At 38.9% G+C, this 18,385-nt stretch overlaps 1 protein-coding gene across 3 annotated transcripts in view; it reads right to left on the reverse strand.

Annotated features, from left to right (window-relative positions):
- Positions 1-11,637, reverse strand: part of ST6GALNAC3 (ST6 N-acetylgalactosaminide alpha-2,6-sialyltransferase 3) — a 766,015-nt gene extending 754,378 nt beyond the window's left edge. Inside the window, exon 1 of one of the 3 annotated variants that reach the window (XM_060304101.2) lies at positions 11,412-11,628. The gene's annotated coding sequence lies outside the window, so the exon portion shown is untranslated. Of the gene's footprint in view, positions 1-11,411 lie in introns of all 3 variants that reach the window. The other 2 variants (XM_060304153.2, XM_060304122.1) reach the window with 2 other exon arrangements.
- Positions 11,638-18,385: the final 6,748 nt, after the last annotated feature.

Consider the following 18,385-nt stretch of genomic DNA (forward strand, 5'->3'; position numbering starts at 1 on the left):
ATACACCGTGTATGATATATTTTGTTTGTAAGTACACACACACGTATATGTATGTGTGTGTATATATAATGCATTGCTCTCTCCTGCTTTAAGCTTCTGTGTTTGTGAAAAAATGTGTGTATACATAAATATACTGTAAATAGCATATATGTGTATATGAAAATATAGTATATTCTCATATATACATTAATTGTATAATTAATATATAAATTGTGTGCGTGTGTGTGTGTGTGCACGGGCGGTCACGCACATGCACAGGACTTAGCTCTTTCCTGCAACAAGTTTAGAATTTGATGAATTTTGTTGCAACTTCAGTAACAAGGTTAGATCTACACATTCCTATTAGGACTGGAAACCCAGAAAGGCCATTTTTCACCATCCAACCTGAACTCTCTGATGCTAAAACACAGGGTGATGTAGGAGGTCAACCTAAGAAGCAGGTGGCCTGTGAGAAGACATGTTGTGGGTCCTCTCCACCTCTCCTCAACAAACCCTCTTTCCTTGTTGAATGAAAATCAACAAGGAAAGCCCAATTCCCCAGCAAGAGCTGACTAAGAGAAGCAGAATTATTTCTATAACGAAAGTAACATCACACACATAGCAGAAAAAGGGAGAGACCGTCCGTCCTGTATACATACACAGATCTCCACCACTTGGTCTGTCAGAGAAATCTAAAAACCAGGCCCAAAATATTTGCCCAAGAGGTTTCACTTGCTGGAAGCCCAGTCTAGTTTGCCTCCGTGGAGTCAGGAAAAGCACTGCGGGCTGCCGGTGGTGGCTGTGGCGTCATGAGATTGGCTCACAAACCGCAAAGCAGAAACCTCGGCTTTCAAGAGATCTCGTGTTTTCTTGATGAGAATACGCAGAATCCTGGGAGAGCAGGAGGAACCTCGGGAAAGGGTGGAGGCTGGGCTGTGGAGGAACTGCCTGCTTCCAAGGGAAGCTCCTCTTCTCAGTCTCGCTGAGGGACCACACTCTGCTCTCCCACTCCTTCCTCCAGCCCCGCCATCTGCTTCAGAGATCTACCGTATTTTCAGGAAGAACTCCTTGATCATGACTGCATATTTCAAACCACTACTTTAGCTCAGTCTCTAGTGGGTCAGGAAAACCCAGTATTTCATCCATTTATGAATTCAATAAACCTTTATTGAGCTGCTACTGGAAGAATAAATCTTTTTTTGAGCTACCACTAACTGGAGGAGGAAACCTTTATGGAAGTACTACAGGACCTATCGGAGATGAGAGCATGATTTCCATGGTCTCTGACATCAGTTGAGGTTCAGCCGAGTGGGAAAGATGAGAGATACGTGATAAAATAACGTGGTAAGGTCCTTAACCAAAGTGGAAGCAAAGCTCTAAGGAAAGAAGGACTGAGCCTGACAGGGTGGCAGGTGGGAAGGGCAAGGGTGAGCAGAGCTCTCTTTGTCCACACAGAAAGTCTGCATGTCTGGGAGACAACATGGCAGAATCCAGCGAGCAACCCCGCTGAGCATTTCCTTGCTGGGTGACCTTGATCAATCTTCTTAACCTCTCTTGAATCCTTAGTTTATTTAATAATATATAATTCCTTGTGAGAATTAAATAAGATAATGCTTGTAAATCCACTTACCTCACTCTCTGGCACTATGAACATTCTCAAAATGGTAGCTCTTTTTCCTAACGGGGGGGGGGGGGGATGTTCACTAAAGGTAGCTTGTAGGAGAGTATGAATAGGATGATTGCCATTCTTCTCGGGTGTCTCAGAAAATTAAACACTGAGGAGGCAAACATTTAGCATCTTGTGACTTGGGCATACCACAGGGAGGGTTTCACTAGCTCCCTCACTCTTGAGTATGGATCTCTCAATTAAACTCCCACCCACCCATGTCCACACTTCCCAAAATGTTATTCTTTTATTAGCATCCATAAATTATAACTAAATATAGACAGGAATAGTCATATTTTATAACAACCTAAAAACAAAGTCAATCAATTCTAGAATAAATCTGGACCAGAAGTTTCACAGAACAATATTAACAATCACTTTGATCCGGACAGCAGTTGGAAGGGGAAGAGCAGTTAGATGGTAATAAAAGCATATTCTGTACCTATTAGGGGATGAAGGTGCAGCTAGATGTGCAGGTGGGTGGGGGCTGGGAGGAGGGTATGGACAGGATTTTGTTTGTTTGTTTTAAAACTGGCCAAACTACAGGAATAGCTTAGTCTAGCCCAGAGACATAGTATAATTTTCCAAGTCTCAAGTTATGTGACTTACAGCCAAAAGACTGTTTCCAAAAATAATAATAACAAAACGGAGGCACCCTGCAATTATATGCAGTGTCCCATTTGATCCTCACAACATCTGTATGAATGTTGTCATTCTCAGCTGGTAAGGGCGGGGAACAGAGATTTGAACCCAGATAGTTGGACTTCTGCCTCTGCCATCATAACTGCTACACTCGGCTGCCAAGTAGGTGAGGGGCCTAATCTCTACCATTTGACACAATTCAAATGTAGCCTATTGTCTTAGTTTTTTAAAAATATTTATTTATTTGTCTGCATTGGGTCTTAGTTGCAGCATGAGGGATCTTTAGTTGCGGCATGCGAACTCTTAGTTGAAGCATGGGGGATCTAGTTCCCCAACCAGGGATCGAACCCAGGCCCCTTGCATTGGGAGCATGGAGTCTTAGCCACTGGACCACCAGGAAAGTCCCCTATTGTCTTAGATTTGATAGTCAGAAAATGTAGGGTAAGAATATATCCTCCCTAGGATACATCCTAGGATACAAAACCTAGAGCAAGTAGGTAAGTCTGTGGAAAATAGATACATTCTATCTTTTTGAGTATACAGGATAGGTACACTCACTTGTATCTATAAACCCTAAGCTCTTGGGTCCTACTTTAACAGACACTGCACATCCCATCCAGGTCTCCTGTAAAACCAAGCTGTTACCACCTTCTGTCCATGAGAATTATCTCCAACCAAAGACTGTCACTGCTGTATCTCGAGTATGACATGGGTGGGGCCTGCCATGTAGTATCCTGCCAGCCCTTGCTTCCCTTCAAGGTAAGATCCTTGGGGACTGGCCCTATCGCTGCCTTAGCCTCCTGAGGGCTCTTCTTGGCGCTAGTTGGTCCGTCTTCCTTTTCCTCGCCAGCCTTTCACCAGTGAGATCTTAACATGCCTTAAGGCTGAGATCTCATGAGTTATGACAAGTCATGAGCTAAAATGTCCTATTTAAATTCAGTTTTGCTTCATTGTAAACAGTCCCATTACCAAGTAATTCTCTGAGTTAAATAGTTTCCCGATAGAACTAGAATTAAAATGCAGACTCCCATAACGTTTCCAGTTTCATCTTGCACACATATTAACTTAATATATTTGTATTCAACACAGAGACATTTATTAAGGTTTTAATTGGATCTCAGTTTTTCCCATCTAAAAATTTTTAATGAATTCCAGATATCATAAAACTCTTCTTGTCATCCACTACATAAATTATGCTTCTATAGGCGACTGTGACTGGAAGATCCATTATACAATGTTAGGGGAAAGTCATTTTTTTACATTCTGAGCCAGGATAGGAAACGGTTTTCTTCTAGAAACCATTGCACTGTTACAATTCTTACCTAGGAACTTTTTCATATCCTAAAGCACATGTCTATCTGTCCACGTCCATGTGTGTATCTGTATCTGTATAAGTGTCCAAGTATCCTGTAGCTGTGCCCTTCTAGGTGGATATTTATGAGAATATATTGACATGTGAGTTAAACTTTATTTCCCTCCATTTAGGGTACAAGTTCATTCCAAAATGTCATCGATTTTGCATTCCCAAGACTTGAGCTTACTGCTTTTACAAAGCTTTACACAGTTCTAATCCAGAATTCATCATTATCCCTGACTATACTGATACTTATCTGGGATTAACTCCAAAACAAGTTATGCAGTTTGACTTTAAGTTGCATTTTTAAACTATTGTATATTTTCTCATTTTCTCTTAATGTTCTCCCTTAACTTCATCTCAGCTCTACTCTTTCCATTGAAAGTTCCCATAATTTCTCAAAAACATTTTTTGCAAATGAACCAAAAAATGTTTTAAAAGATACCTGTTTTTAAATAAAAGAGAAAAATCTGAAATTAATGTTTTTACCTAATTTTTATTACCTAGAAGAATGTAGGTTTTAGCCAGATTTGGTTTCATTAAAGAATTCCCCCTAAGATTTTTTAAAAACGTAATCAACTGAAAGCAAACATGGCTGGAAGCACTGACATGTCATTTGAATTTGGTTTGTATTGGATTTCTCCAAGGCTATTGAAGTCTCCACTATTAATTGAGTCTGATATTTCTTAACCACATTTCCCAGAGTTTGTTTTCTTTTTATTGTGATGTTCTTCCCATGTGTGTTTCTCTACACTCTTCTTAGATTTCACCCCTTAGTGAGGCTTGGTGACATGTTGCCTTAAAATATTAGAGAGGAAATTTGGTATCTGAAATGTATCCATGGTGGATCTGATGGGAACACCCACAGGAGGGGTTTAACACTTGGCCTCCTTCTGCAGTGTGTCTTTGCCTGAACCATTTTTTCTCTAACGATCTGGCTCTAGAGAGAGCTAGGGTTTTTTACCGATTCTTTGTGTCAATATAAACCCTCACTTTTTGTATCTATATCCGAGCTATGTAGGAAAAGTAGAAGACAAATTATGTCATGCAATCCAAAGAAGAAAGGTCCAGGGAGGTGTCATCTAAATACGCTCTTAGAAAATCCCCAAAATACAAGGTATTGTTTCATGTCCAACAATGTCAAAATCAGTGAGAGCTGCTCATAGCACACCTGTGTGAGGTTAGGATGGACAACCTCAGAGAGTCAAGGTACATTTCCTATGCTGAAATGTCATTCATCCTTTTGAAGAGCAACAAATATAAAGTAACAGTTGGATTAGGAATCTAAAAATTGTTGTTCATTTGTTTTGATTTAACAAACATTTGCAGGCACAGGTGATGTGTTTAGGAAGCAGAGGCAGTTTGGCTTCCTCCTATATTCAAAACCTGCAGGGGTTCCTTTTCATCTCCAGAGCTGGGTGTATTATAGGCCTTCCAACATTCCTTTCCATTATTGCCCTTTATCTTTTACATCAGGAGTCAGCAAACTTTGTTAGTAATGATCTATACAGTGAATATTTTAGACTTTGAGGCCATTTGTTCTCTGTTACAACTACTCAACTCTGCCACTGTAGCACAAGAACAGTCATAGACATAAGCAAATGGAGAGTGGCTGTGTGCCAATAAAACTTTATTGATGGACACTGAAGTTTAAATTTCATGTAATTTTCAGTGTTATGAAATATTATTCTTATTTGATTTTTTTCAACCATCTAAAAATGTACAATCCGTTCTTGATTCTGCATGTATGTAAAGAAGTCTCCAGGCCAGATTTAGCCCAAAACTGGTTTGCCAACCCCATCTCTTAATCTTTGCACACTTCAGCCAGATTTCACCATCCTTCAAGGCTGAATCAAATCTCATTTGGCCTTTGATGCCTTTTTGGACCACCCTAGTCTATTGTAGTTTCCCCTACTTGAATTCCAGCAATTACTGTTTGCAAAAATCTTTGGTGGTTAATCACATCCTTTCTAGTGGCATTTTTTCTAACATTAACTTGTCCTATTACCTGAATCTTTATTTTGACTCTTATTTTTGGTCTTACTTCCCAAATAGATCACAAGTTTCCTGGCTTTTTTTTTTTTTTTCTTTGCACCCTTCACCTCTCTATGCCCCAAGCAAGGAAACACAGCAACTCTGAAGAGATAACTAAGAATGCCAGGTGAGAAAGTGTTCGCAGCCACAAATTTATAAAATTGAAAATCAGACTGTCCTATCATTTTGGATACTACTCAAAGATTTTGAGAAGAGAATTTTGCATGTATTAGTAATCCCACCACCACATATGATATTCTCAGATCATCTTATATTTCTCTATAAGGCATATATCAGATCATCTTAGTCTTTTTTATTTTTTAATTAACAGAGTGATTACTTGATTTAGATGGATTTTGCAGTCCATGTTTAACGACAAGAGTGGCCTGTAATTACCCCTGTGGCTGTTTTCAGTTGATTAAGAAGAGTGATGGTTTTCTTCTAAATGAAAACTGCCTTATTTCCATCATGATATTTTTTCTAAAAAATCACTGCGTACAGTATTTTTTAATCAGTCACAGTGCATTATGTTTATCCGATATTTATTCTCATTAAAAAATGACTTGGGACTTACGCTATTATTTTTTTCAGTTCATTCCACTTTGTTTTATCTTTATTTTTATTAAAATGAAATGAATAGGATCTTATAAATAAATTTGTTTTGTCGAATAGATGAAGAGATCTGGATTTTCAAAGATATCAAGTATTTAAATAACTGAGTTTGCAGTTTTTACTGACACTTTTGTAATTAAGAAATAGTAAGAAGTTACATTCTAAATAATGGCATAGTACAAATAAGATGTCTTCCCTTCCAAGTGGTGAATTCAGCAGTATTTAGGATAAGTATGGCATGATTAGAACACTGGAAAACTGCCATTTCCTTTATCTCTTATCAGCTTACATTTTAAATGAGTTACAGTTTTCTCCACTTTTGAATTGTAATAAACACTTGCCATTTAAAAATAGGTGAAAAGTATTAAACCACCTCTCTCCTGATAAACTAGCCTCTCTGTATTTTCAACAAAAGTATGTCTATTAGCACAGCCATTGGATGAACCCAAAATTTTAAAAATAAACTACATTTGTCTAAACATACAAAAATGTTTCATACTTATGTCCTGCTCTTTTCTTTGATCTGTTTTTTTTTCACTATTTTTGGTATTCCCATCACCCCATTTTACCTCTTCCTTCTTTTACAACATCCTTTACCCTTTTTTCCCTGGGAGTTTTTTCAGTTTAAATTTAACAAGAAAATTAAAATCCAACGGAGATATTTCACCTTGAGAAAGTACTAGTTTGGCTCAAGTACTTGTCTGAATAAAATGCAAATACTCAAAGTAATTGACAAGATTTGTGAAGGGCCTGAGATTTTACCCTACATGCAAACTAAGAAATTATCTGTACATGTTTGTGGCTCTTGGCTAAAGCCCAAGATCCTGGGACCAGAGATATAGGACTATAATTTACAGGCATAGGGCATTTAACACTCACAGCAATTACCCCAGGCAGAGTATCATCACCTGCACACATTCCCCAAACTCCAGTCCTCACAACATAACTTGAAAACCACATACCTGCACCCACTGTGGGTTGCATTTAGTAGAAGAACCCTGAGTTTAGGGAACTCAAATTTTTATAATGGGCAATAAGCATGCTGGCCTTTTGCTCCTGAGGAGAATTCTCTCTCTTCCAAGACTGGTAACTCTATAAACATCCGTGAAAAGATAATCCAGAACAAAGGCAAGATATACACAAACTTAAAAGACCAAATTGAGAATTGTCTCCTACTAATAATCACATTCACTGTACATGTCATTATGAATTTTGTCTGATTTGGTACTCTGTACCTGTCTTCAACAAATTTAGGCAACTGGAAAAGCATATGAGGTATTCAGTGGTATTTGTTGAATGAATGTGAGCTGCCTCAAGTAACATTTTAGGAAGCAGAGTTTGTAAAAATCATACTGATATTAACTAATTCTAAAGTATACACAGGTTCATAGGACTTCCCTGGTGGCGCAGTGGTTAGGACTCCGTGCTCCCAAGGCAGGGGGCCCGGGTTCGATCCCTGGTCAGGGAACTAGATCCCACATGCATGCCACAACTAAGATGCCACAACTAAGTAAGAGCTTGCATGCCACAACTAAGGAGGCCGCAAGCCGCAACTAAGACCTGGTGCAACCAAATAAATAAATAAATAATAAAGTAAACACAGGTTCAAAATATTTATTTCTCCTCCAACCCCAGACACCATATTCCATCAAGGCACTGTATGCTTTAAAATGAAATATTTACCCACTGAGTTCAAAAATATCTTATTTTATTTTCTTTTTGTTTCTTCTGCTACACACACATACACACACACACACACACACACACTTTCTGTTTTTCTTTTGAACAGAGATTACATAAAATGTCATTAAAGCTTTAGCTATGTAGAGAACGGTGACTGCCTTACTGTTGAATAAGTGATGCTCTGCTAAACATTCAAGGTGCTCATATAACTAAATAAGGGTTTTTCCCTTTAAACTACACTTCTTTTTTATTTGCTTTCTTATTTTCAGCAAACCCAAATATTGCTAAGCCCAGGAAGGAATTAGAGAAAATAAGTATAGTCGGGCCCTTTATTTGCAGAATTGCTCTATCTATTTTTGAATGACATGAAGCAGTGGCTACTGCACAAATGTTAATAATGTCTTAAGTGCGCATCTGAATTAACCCTCTGTTTTCAAGAAAGATTGTGCTAACTTAATGCATCTCAGAAAGGAGAGAGCCCATCATATTTGAAAAGGAAATTTTACAACATTCTTTAGGGACATTCAGCTCCAGTACTTCTAATCTTTCCCAAATCCTTCTTCATGTGAAACCTGACATTTCCCTTGCAACAAATTAAAGTAATTACATACAACTCTGACCACCCCATCTCTTTTTTGTCCCACATTCCACTTGTATTCTCCACACTCCAGTGTCCGTGTGCATTTGCATGTCCAGAACACTGGGCCCTGAAACGTGTGTCTGGCAGTGGAGCCTCTGATGAGACATAAAATAAACTTTCCATTTCCCTTCAATGGTAAACTTCCTCCTCTTCTCAGGCATCTCTTGTCTGCAGTAGGGGCATGGGAGTGACATCACTAAACTTATCATGTGTGGTGTACTGTGGGGTCAGCTGAAGGCTAATTTCTAGGAAGCACACCTACTCAGAAGACAAACCAGTGCTGGCATTGAGCAGGGGCACTCAGCAAAATGATGCATTTGAGACGGCATTTCCGCAGGGTACACAGTGCCAGAGACCTTGTGCACCAGCCCAGCCATGCTAACAATCAGCACACTAGTGTCCTTCAGTGACACTTCAGGTGGCTTCTTTATGGATTTAGGAAAAGCAAAATAATGAGATTTAGCCAGAAGTTCATCATGAATGAAACTGAAGACATGTTGTCAGATGAAATACTTCTGGAGTCCTGCAGAGCTTTCTTTTAGCTCTGCACCTCAGGGTAGACGTACCCAGTTATCATTTTTGTTCAGGATGTTTCAAAGCTAAAACCCAAGCTGACCCTAGCAATAAGCAATGCTCCTTCTCCTAATTCAAAATTTGTGTGTTGGGGGAGGGGAAGTACAGGTAAGAATGATAGATAGAGGAATAAAAACACAAACACAAAATGATCTCTCTCCAAAGCCGCCACCAAGTCTAACCATGAGATAATACATAAGGATAATCTAGTAAATGACTTTATCCAGCTCTATGCAGTTTTTAATCTCACCCCTCATTCCCCACTTTTCTTTCTACCTCTGCATTTTTTTCACAACTCATTCCTCCAGCTGGATGGTCTTCCCTTCTCCTCTTCAGCAGTCAAAATTCAACTCATCTTTAAACACCTCATTCAAAAGCTACCATCTAGATGATGACCATCCTAATAGGAAATATTTATTCAACAAATTCATTTGCATTAGACATGGAGCCCTGAACAAGGCAAACACAGTTCCTGGCCTTATTGAACCTGCAGCATTCAATTCCTCTCCTAAACTCCTGTGGACTTTACTGTAACTCTGACTCATATGGTAATTGGGATATTCTTCACTGTATTGTGAGCTTTGTTTTATTATGAGTTTGTTGATGGGTCTCTTTGATAGGCCTTTTTAGAGATTTTGCCATCCTTATAGACCCTGAGAAGGATGTCAGGCCACAGAGCACATTTCCAGACATACAAAACTACCTCAATGGTAGAATAGAGCCAAGTAAGTAAAAGTGCGATTTCAGTAAAAATGAACTAAGACTTATATAGAGAACTATTTTGCCTCAATTGTTATGGTCAAAAAGTGTTTCTGAATGTGCTTGTCCACTTTATAAGAGGAATATTGCAAACAGAATTAATATTTCTTTAAAGGCTGATATTTTTCAGGGTCACTCTTAGCAATAATAGTTTTCACTAAGCAGAACTAAGACGGAGGTGGGCTAGGAAATTGGGCTTTATATATAGTGATCCAAAACCATGCTCAGGAACTCGGTGAAAAAGTTCCTCTTATTGGTTACCGTCTTAGCATTGCTTCTTTTTCATCAAACAGAAGTGCAAGGGGAAAAATCCAATTATTTGAAGATTCCAGTTAGTTGGGTTCCCATGAAGCTTATTCCCATACTCATTAGTCTGCTGGGCTACAGCTGGGCAAACCAACTATGGAGAGATGCTCTCTGATCATCTGCCTGTGGTGTGGTGGATTATCTCTCATGGTATTTAATCAGTAACTGCAAATTACCCATATTTTGAACAAATGGTATTTAACAATTTAATAAAGAACTCTATCAACATGAGAGTTAACAACATAATCAAACCAAGTAAAACATCAAACAAATACAATTATAATTACATTATATACTGGCTAGAACTCTGTCTCCTGGTTATGTCTCATGCCTGTGTAAGTCGCTCCTTGTAAAAAAGGGCTGTGTCTTTTCTTTCTTTGATTTCCTCTGAAAGGCTCAGTATGATGCAAGACACATAATCAAGTCCTGACTGAAAATATTATGGTGTCCCCTCCCTCAGTATATAATTTAGCATAGAAACCCTACTAAAACAAATTAGCTGGAAGGAAGTCCAACAAAGCTCTTGTTTGTTTTTTTCATGGAAATTACTTTGATGCTTTACACACATACACACACACACACACACACACACACACACACACAATATACATAAGAAGAATAAATATATATTCATACACACACACACACACACACACACACACACACACACACTATCAACTTTTTGTCCACCCCAAATTGTTTCTTTTTTGGTGTCTCTATTTTGTTGATGCTTTTCGAATATGTACATTTTGCCCATTGGGTAATCCAGCATTTCATTATCATAAAACCGCCTTGGGAAAAATAAACACAACAAAGGCATTTAATATGCACAGAGACCTAGGCAGAATCTCAATAACTGGTTGTGATCCCCAGGACACTTCTCTTAAAGGAAATGCTTCATTAAGATGTAAATACACTATTGAGTAGCCATATCAGACCATTTGTCCTAGAAAATAAAATTTCTTGGATGATGTCCTTTTCATCACTAAGCTACTTGGAAACAACAAGCCCTCTTGATATCATTGCCCAAGTCAATGAAATTCCTAGGAGTTTTAAAGTTTTCACTATCTATTATCATTTTACTATCATACAAATGTACTTAAAATTGAAGAAGCCTAAGAAAGAAAAAAAGGCAACTAAGAATCCATTGTCATAAAACTTACTTTGACTGCCAGAAGAGAATAGTTTTGATTCCATTTTCATATCCAAAGTATCCATGTGTATTATAGTTCCCCTCAAGCTGATATAACTTGTTTGCCAGAAAATTTCAAAGTTTGAGTGAACTTTTTACAGCACTCTTTCATTGCAACTCCAGGTTTTCAAAGCCTGTATCTTTATTTGTTATATTTTTTAAAGCAAACATCTCCTATTCATATTCCTATGCACCATCTAAACTGTGTTTCTCATCATGGTTGTGTGCAAATCCACTGAGTTTAAAAACAAATATGATTTTGAAAGACACTGTGTTGCTCTAACAAAGGGAGCATTGTTCATCTTCCCTAACAGCCTCTCTCTAATTAAAGAGGCCCTGATGCTCTGCAGAGTGCCAGGCTCCTTAAACACCCCCCTCCCACCTGCTGTTTTCACTGTACAAACAGTGGAGAAAACAATTTGTGGTTTACTGGGGTCTCCTCCCTAGAAGAAAATTTAATATTGTTTCAGAAGGGATAAGGAAGCAAACTTTCCTGATGGAAATACATTCCTTCTTTAAAAATACCACTGGCTGGGAGATTTGTTTTTAAAAAAGGGGGCTCCCTTTACCACCATCACTGAGCTATCCATTTTTTGATTGCTGTTGTTGTTGTTTTTTAACAGTGGCCTTTCACTTATTTTATCCATACTGATAAACCATCTTTGACATTCTATTTTCCAAAATCTGGCTCTGCAAAAACACAAAAGCTGAGGGATCATTTCATGACTAGAAATGGCATCATCAATTTCCTCACTTTCTAAATATCATCTTGAAATGGATATTTTACACAAACAATTAAGGATGTGCTGGTCTGTTTTGCAGTCATAACGTACCACATTAGAGCTTACAAAGGGAAGGTTTCCCTCTCTTTTTCTAAGCTTAATCTGGGTATTTGCTTAGTGAAGCTCATGTCTAGAGCACTTCACATGTTTATATATATCTATACACTCTTATAAAAAGAATACAATAATAGCTAACATAACACCATGATCTTTCTAATTTCTTTCCACTTCTTTATGAGAACTGTTTACTCAGTTAGAGGTAAACCATAAGATAGTCTAAGTTAAGCCAAAAGTAACAGCAATAAAAATACTCTATAATCATGCTTTAAACGTTCCAAAATAGTTCATTCCCATTCAATCATTTGACCTTCACAGCAAGCCTGTGGATCAAACAGCTGATAAATGTTAAGGAGTGATACGAAGTCCAATTCTCGTGCTCTAAACCAGAGATTGGCAAAATTTTTCTGTAAAGGGCCAGATAGTAAATGTTTTAGACTTTCTGGGCTTAACAGTCTCTGTTGCAACTAATCAACTCTACCATTACAGTGCAAAAGTAACCATAGACGATATATTAGTGAATGACTGTGACTGTGTTCCAATAAAAGTTTATATGCAAAAACAGGCAGTCGACTGGATGTGTGGTGGGCTTACTTCGCCGACTTCTGTTCTAACCCACTATGTTCTAAAGTTTTGAGAAGGTTGAAATCACAAGGCAATCATAGACCAATTACAATATTGGACTTCAAGAGAGGGAGAGATTATAGTTTGAGCTATGAAAAAAGGCTTTATGGGAAAGGAAGCACTTTAGCAGGGGCTGAAAGATTGGTTAGATCTACATATGGGCACCAGAAGGTTGGGTATTTCATGCAAAGAGAACAACATGAGCAACTCTGCATACAGGATGCAGAATGGGGTATGTACAGGAAGAGTAGGTAGCTCGGTTTGACCGAGACACAGATATGTGAAAAGGACTAGTGAGATAGGAAAGGTGGGATTTTCCTCAGGTAAAATATCTTGAACTGAAAGATGAAATCTCATTCTATGAAAAAATTAGAAACCCTTACATGTTGTAGGTAGAAGAGTAGCATGAGAGATGAAATAATTATTCATTCTTCCTTATGATGATCAGAGAAAGTTGGGCCAGGGAGACTGAGAATTAAGTTGGGTCCTAATGAATGAGGATGCCTTTCCAGTTATTGCGGGGAACATAGAAAGACCCCACTGAATGATGGAATTGAGAGGCTGTATCAACTAAACTACAGCAGTGTTAAGAGAGCTTGCTATTTACCTCCACCATGAGCAGAAAAGAGTCAACTAAGAATCAGAAACCTAAAGCTATATGATGTATTAAAATTATTTGCTTGTGAGCTGTTAGTCAGGGATTCAGGCTGAGCTTGGCTGAATCGTTCTTCTGTTCTACTTGAGGTTGGGGTCATTCACTTGGTGACTTGGTGGTCATTCCCTTGGTGACTCAGCTAGGCTGAGTGAGGCAAAGGTCCAAGAAATCTCCACTCATATGTTTGATTGCTTTGGTGGCCACTCAGCTTTTCCCTCTATATGTGGATAGCATGGACTTCTTCACAAGGTGGTCTCAAGGTAGTTAGGCTTCTAACATGATGACTGGCCTCCAAGAGGGAGCATTTTAAACGGTGAAGGTGCAAGTTGGGTATCTCTTAAGGTCCAGTCTTGGAAATTACAAAATGTCATTTCCACCACATTCCATTAGTTAAAGCCAGCAACAGGGCAGCCCAGATTCAGGTGGAGGGAAAATAAACTCCACCTCTTGATGAGAGAGTGGCAAGAGTACTTTATAAAAGAGCTTGTAGGAGGGGAGATATTGTTGTGGTGTTCTCTGGAAACACAATCTAGCATAGAAGTTAAACATAAAAATTAGGCCAGGATGAATGAAATTTCTGGGGACCTCACAGAGGCAAACTCAAAACCACTTCCATAACTCAGGCCTTATGGGATTCACATGGGAAACAACCCTTCTGAAAATGAACTTGTGATCAAAAATTACAAACCACATAGGGAAACAGGATGTAGACACAGCAGAGAGTGGAAATTGTACACTGTGACCTGGGATAATAAAAGAAAATGAAAGAGACTTAGAAATAAACACATTTAAATTGTGCAAGGAGCTAAAGGTAGAAACAGAAAACACAGAGCAAGAACTGGACAGTATAAAAAACAAACAGGCATGTTTGGAAGGTATTAAATTGACATTTTAACAGTGAAATAAAAATCCTTCATTGAAATAAAAATCCTTAAAAGGTGAAAAGAGAATAAATGAAATGGAAGATAGACCTAAGGAAATTATTCCAAGACAATGTAGCACAAAGAGATATAAGTATTCAAAATATGAAATGTGAAAAGAGTATTAAGAAACTAGAAAGTTAAAATAAGAAGCCTAACATATATCTAATTAGAATTCCAGAAGAAGAAGGGGGAGTCAAGATGGTGGTGTGGGAAGACACAGAGTTTGCGTCTCCCCACAACTAGGGCACCTGCTGGCCACTGGTGGGGGACTCTGATGCCCAAGGAGATGGGAGGAACCCCTAAGTGAATCAGTAGGACGTAGGAGGACTGGGGGGGGGAGGAGAAGTGGAGGCCAGACAGGACTGGCAGCCCTGAGGCCAGGGAGATCAGGAGAGGCAGGCAGGAGGGACTCTCCAGGAAGAGAGGGAGAGGATCGGAGGGTGATCGCCTGGCCCACTTGGGCTGAGAATCCTGCTGAGCTCCCAACCCAGTAACCCACCCCCTAAAGCCCCATCCAGGCTGTGTGGGTCCTTGAGGGCATAGGAGGGAGGCTAGGGAGATCAGGAGAGGCAGGTGGGAGGGGCCCACTGGGTGAGGCGGGAGAGAAGCGGAGGGCGATTGCCCCACTCACTCAAGCCTAGGAAGATTTCTGGGCTCCCAGGTGAGGTTCCCTTCCCTCTGAGACCATGGGTGGGGAGCATGCCTGGGCCCCTTCTGTTACTTGAGCCTAAGTGCCACTCCCCATGGCTCCCAGGGCCTTTTCCAGCCCTGTGTTTCCTGAGCATTGGCTCTGTCCACTGCTCAAAACTCGCTCTTGCTTAGGCCCCACCCTACACAGCCAAGCCCTTCCCCACCCCCGCTTTTTTTTCCCCTCCTCTTTTTTACTATTGTGGTACTGATATACCTTCTGGTTGTTGATTCATCTATATATTTATTTTTACATTCTTTCTAACATATCTGTTAGCTTCCTAGTCTAATTTTATGTTTTACTTTGTTATTGTTCTTTGTTTTGTTTAGTTTTTTTGGCAGCCCCACACAGCTTGCAGGATCTTGGTTCATGAGCCAGGGGTTGGGCCAAAGCGTCTGTGGTGGGAGCTCTGAGTCCAAACCACTTGACTAACAGAGAACCTCAGACCCCAGGGAATACTCATTGGAGTGAGGTCTCAAGGAGTTCATCATCTCAGCACCAAGACCCAGCTCTACACAACAGCCTACAAACTCCAGTGTTGGAAGCCTCAGGCCAAACAACCAGTAAGACAGGAACACAATCCCACTCATAAAACAAATAAATGAGACAGCAAAAAATTATATCACAGATGAAGGAGCAAGGTAAAATCCTACAAGACCAAATAAATGAAGAGGAAATAGGCAACCTACCTGAAAAAGAGTTCAGAGTAATGATAGCAAAGATGATCCAGAATCTCGGAAATAGAATGGAAGCACAGATTGAAAAAATACAAGAAATGATAAACAAAGATCTAGAAGAACTAAAGAACAAACAGAGATGAACAACACAATAACTGAAATGAAAAATACACTAGAAGGAAACAATAACAGAGTAACTGAAGCAGAAGAATGAATTAGTGAGCTGGAAGACTAAATGGTGGAAATAACTGCCAAGGAGAAGAATAAAGAAAAAAGAATGAAAAGAATTGAAGACAATCTCAGAGACCTCTGGGACAACATGAAATGCATCAACATTCAAATTATAGGGATCCCAGAAGAAGAAGAGAAAAAGAAAGGGTCTGAGAAAATATTTGAAGAGATTATAGTGGAAAACATCCCTAACATGGGAAAGGAAATAGTCACCCAAGCCCAGGAAGCACAGAGAGTCCCATACAGGATAAACCCTAGGAGAAACACACCAAGGCACATATTAATCAAACCAACAAAAATTAAATTCAAAGAAAAAATATTAAAATCAGCAAGGGGAAACCAAAAAATAACATACAAAGGAATCCCCAAAAGGTTATCAGCTGATTTTTTCAGCAGAAACTCTGCAGGGCAGAAGGGAGTGGCAGGATATACTTAAAGTGATGAAAGAGAAAAACCTACAACCAAGATACTCTATCCAGCAAGGATCTCATTCAGATTTGATGGAAAAGTCAAAAGTTTTTCAGACAAGCAAAAGCTAAGAGAATTCAGCACCACCAAACCAGCTTTACAACAAATGCTAAAGGAACTTCTCTAGGCAGGAGACACAAGGCAAGGAAAAGACCTACAATAACAAACCCAAAACAATTAAGAAAATGGTAATAGGAACATACATATTGATAATTGCCTTAAATGTAAATGGATTAAATGCTCCAATCAAAAGACATAGACTGGCTGAATGGATATGAAAACAAGACCCATATGTATGCTGTCTACAAGAGACCCACTTCAGAACTAGGGACACATACAGACTGAATGTGAAGGAATGGAAAAATATATTCCATGCAAATGGAAATCAAAACAAAGCTGGAGTAACAATACTCATATCAGATAAAGTAGATTTTAAAATAAAGACTGTTACAAGACATAAGGAAGGACTCTACATAATGATCAAAGGATCAATCCAAGAAGAAGATATAGCAATTATAAATGTTTATGCACCCAACATAGGAGCCCCTCAACATATAAGGCAAATGCTAACAACCATGAAAGGAGAAATCGACAGTGACACAATAATAGCAGGGGACTTTAACACTCCATTTACACCAACAGACAGATCATCCAAACAGAAAATAAATAAGGAAACACAAGCTTTAAATGACAAAATAGACCAGATAGATCTAATTGATATTTATAGAACATTCCACTCAAAAGTGGCAGAATACACTTTCTGCTCAAGTGCACACAGAACATTCTCCACAATATATCGCATCTTAGGTCACAAATCAAGCCTTGGAAAACTTAAGAAAATTGAAATCATATCAAGTATCTTTTCTGACCACAGCATTATGAGACTGGAAATCAAGTACAGGAAAAAAACTGTAAAAACCACAAATACATGGAGGCTAAACAGTGCACTATTAAATAACCAAGAGATCAATGGAGAAATCAAAGAAGAAATTAAAAAAATACAGAGAGGGGTTTCCCTGGCGGCACAGTGGTTGAGAGTTCACCTGCCGATGCAGGGGACACGGGTTTGTGCCCCGGTCTGGGAGGATCCCACATACCACAGAGTGACAGGGCCTGTGAGCCATGGCCACTGAGCCTGCACGTCCAGAGCCTGTGCTCTGCGATGGGAGAGGCCACAACAGTGAGAGGCCCACGTACAACAACAACAACAAAAAAATAAATACAGAGAAACAAGTGACAATGAAAACACGACAACTCAAAACCTATGGGATGCAGCAAAAGCAGTACTAAAAGCGAAGTTTATAGCAATTCAATCTCACCTCAAGAAACAAGAAAAATCTCAAACAAACAATCTAAGCCTACACTTAAAACAACTAGAGAAAGAAGAACAAAGAAAACCCAAAGTCAGTAGAAGGAAAGAAATCATAAAGATCAGGGCAGAAATAAATGAAATATAAATGAAGAAAACAATAGCAAAGATCAATAAAACTAAAAGCTGGTTCTTTGAGAAGATAAATAAAATTGATAAACCCTTGGCCAGGCTCATCAGGAAAAAAAGGGAGAGGATGCAAATCAATAAAATTAGAAATGAAAAAGGAGAAATCACAACTGACACTGCAAAAATACAAAGGATTATAAGGGACTACTACAAACAGCTATATGCCAATAAAATGAACAACCATGAAGAAATAGACAAATTCTTGGAGAGGTACAATTTTCTAAGACTGAACCAGGAAGAATTAGAAAATATAAACAGACCTATTACAAGTAATGAAATTGAAACTGTTATTAAAAATTTCCAACAAACAAAAGTCCAGGACCAGAAGGCTTCACAGGTGAA

This window comes from Globicephala melas, chromosome 1, assembly GCF_963455315.2.
Source record: "Globicephala melas chromosome 1, mGloMel1.2, whole genome shotgun sequence".
Taxonomy (NCBI): domain Eukaryota; kingdom Metazoa; phylum Chordata; class Mammalia; order Artiodactyla; family Delphinidae; genus Globicephala; species Globicephala melas.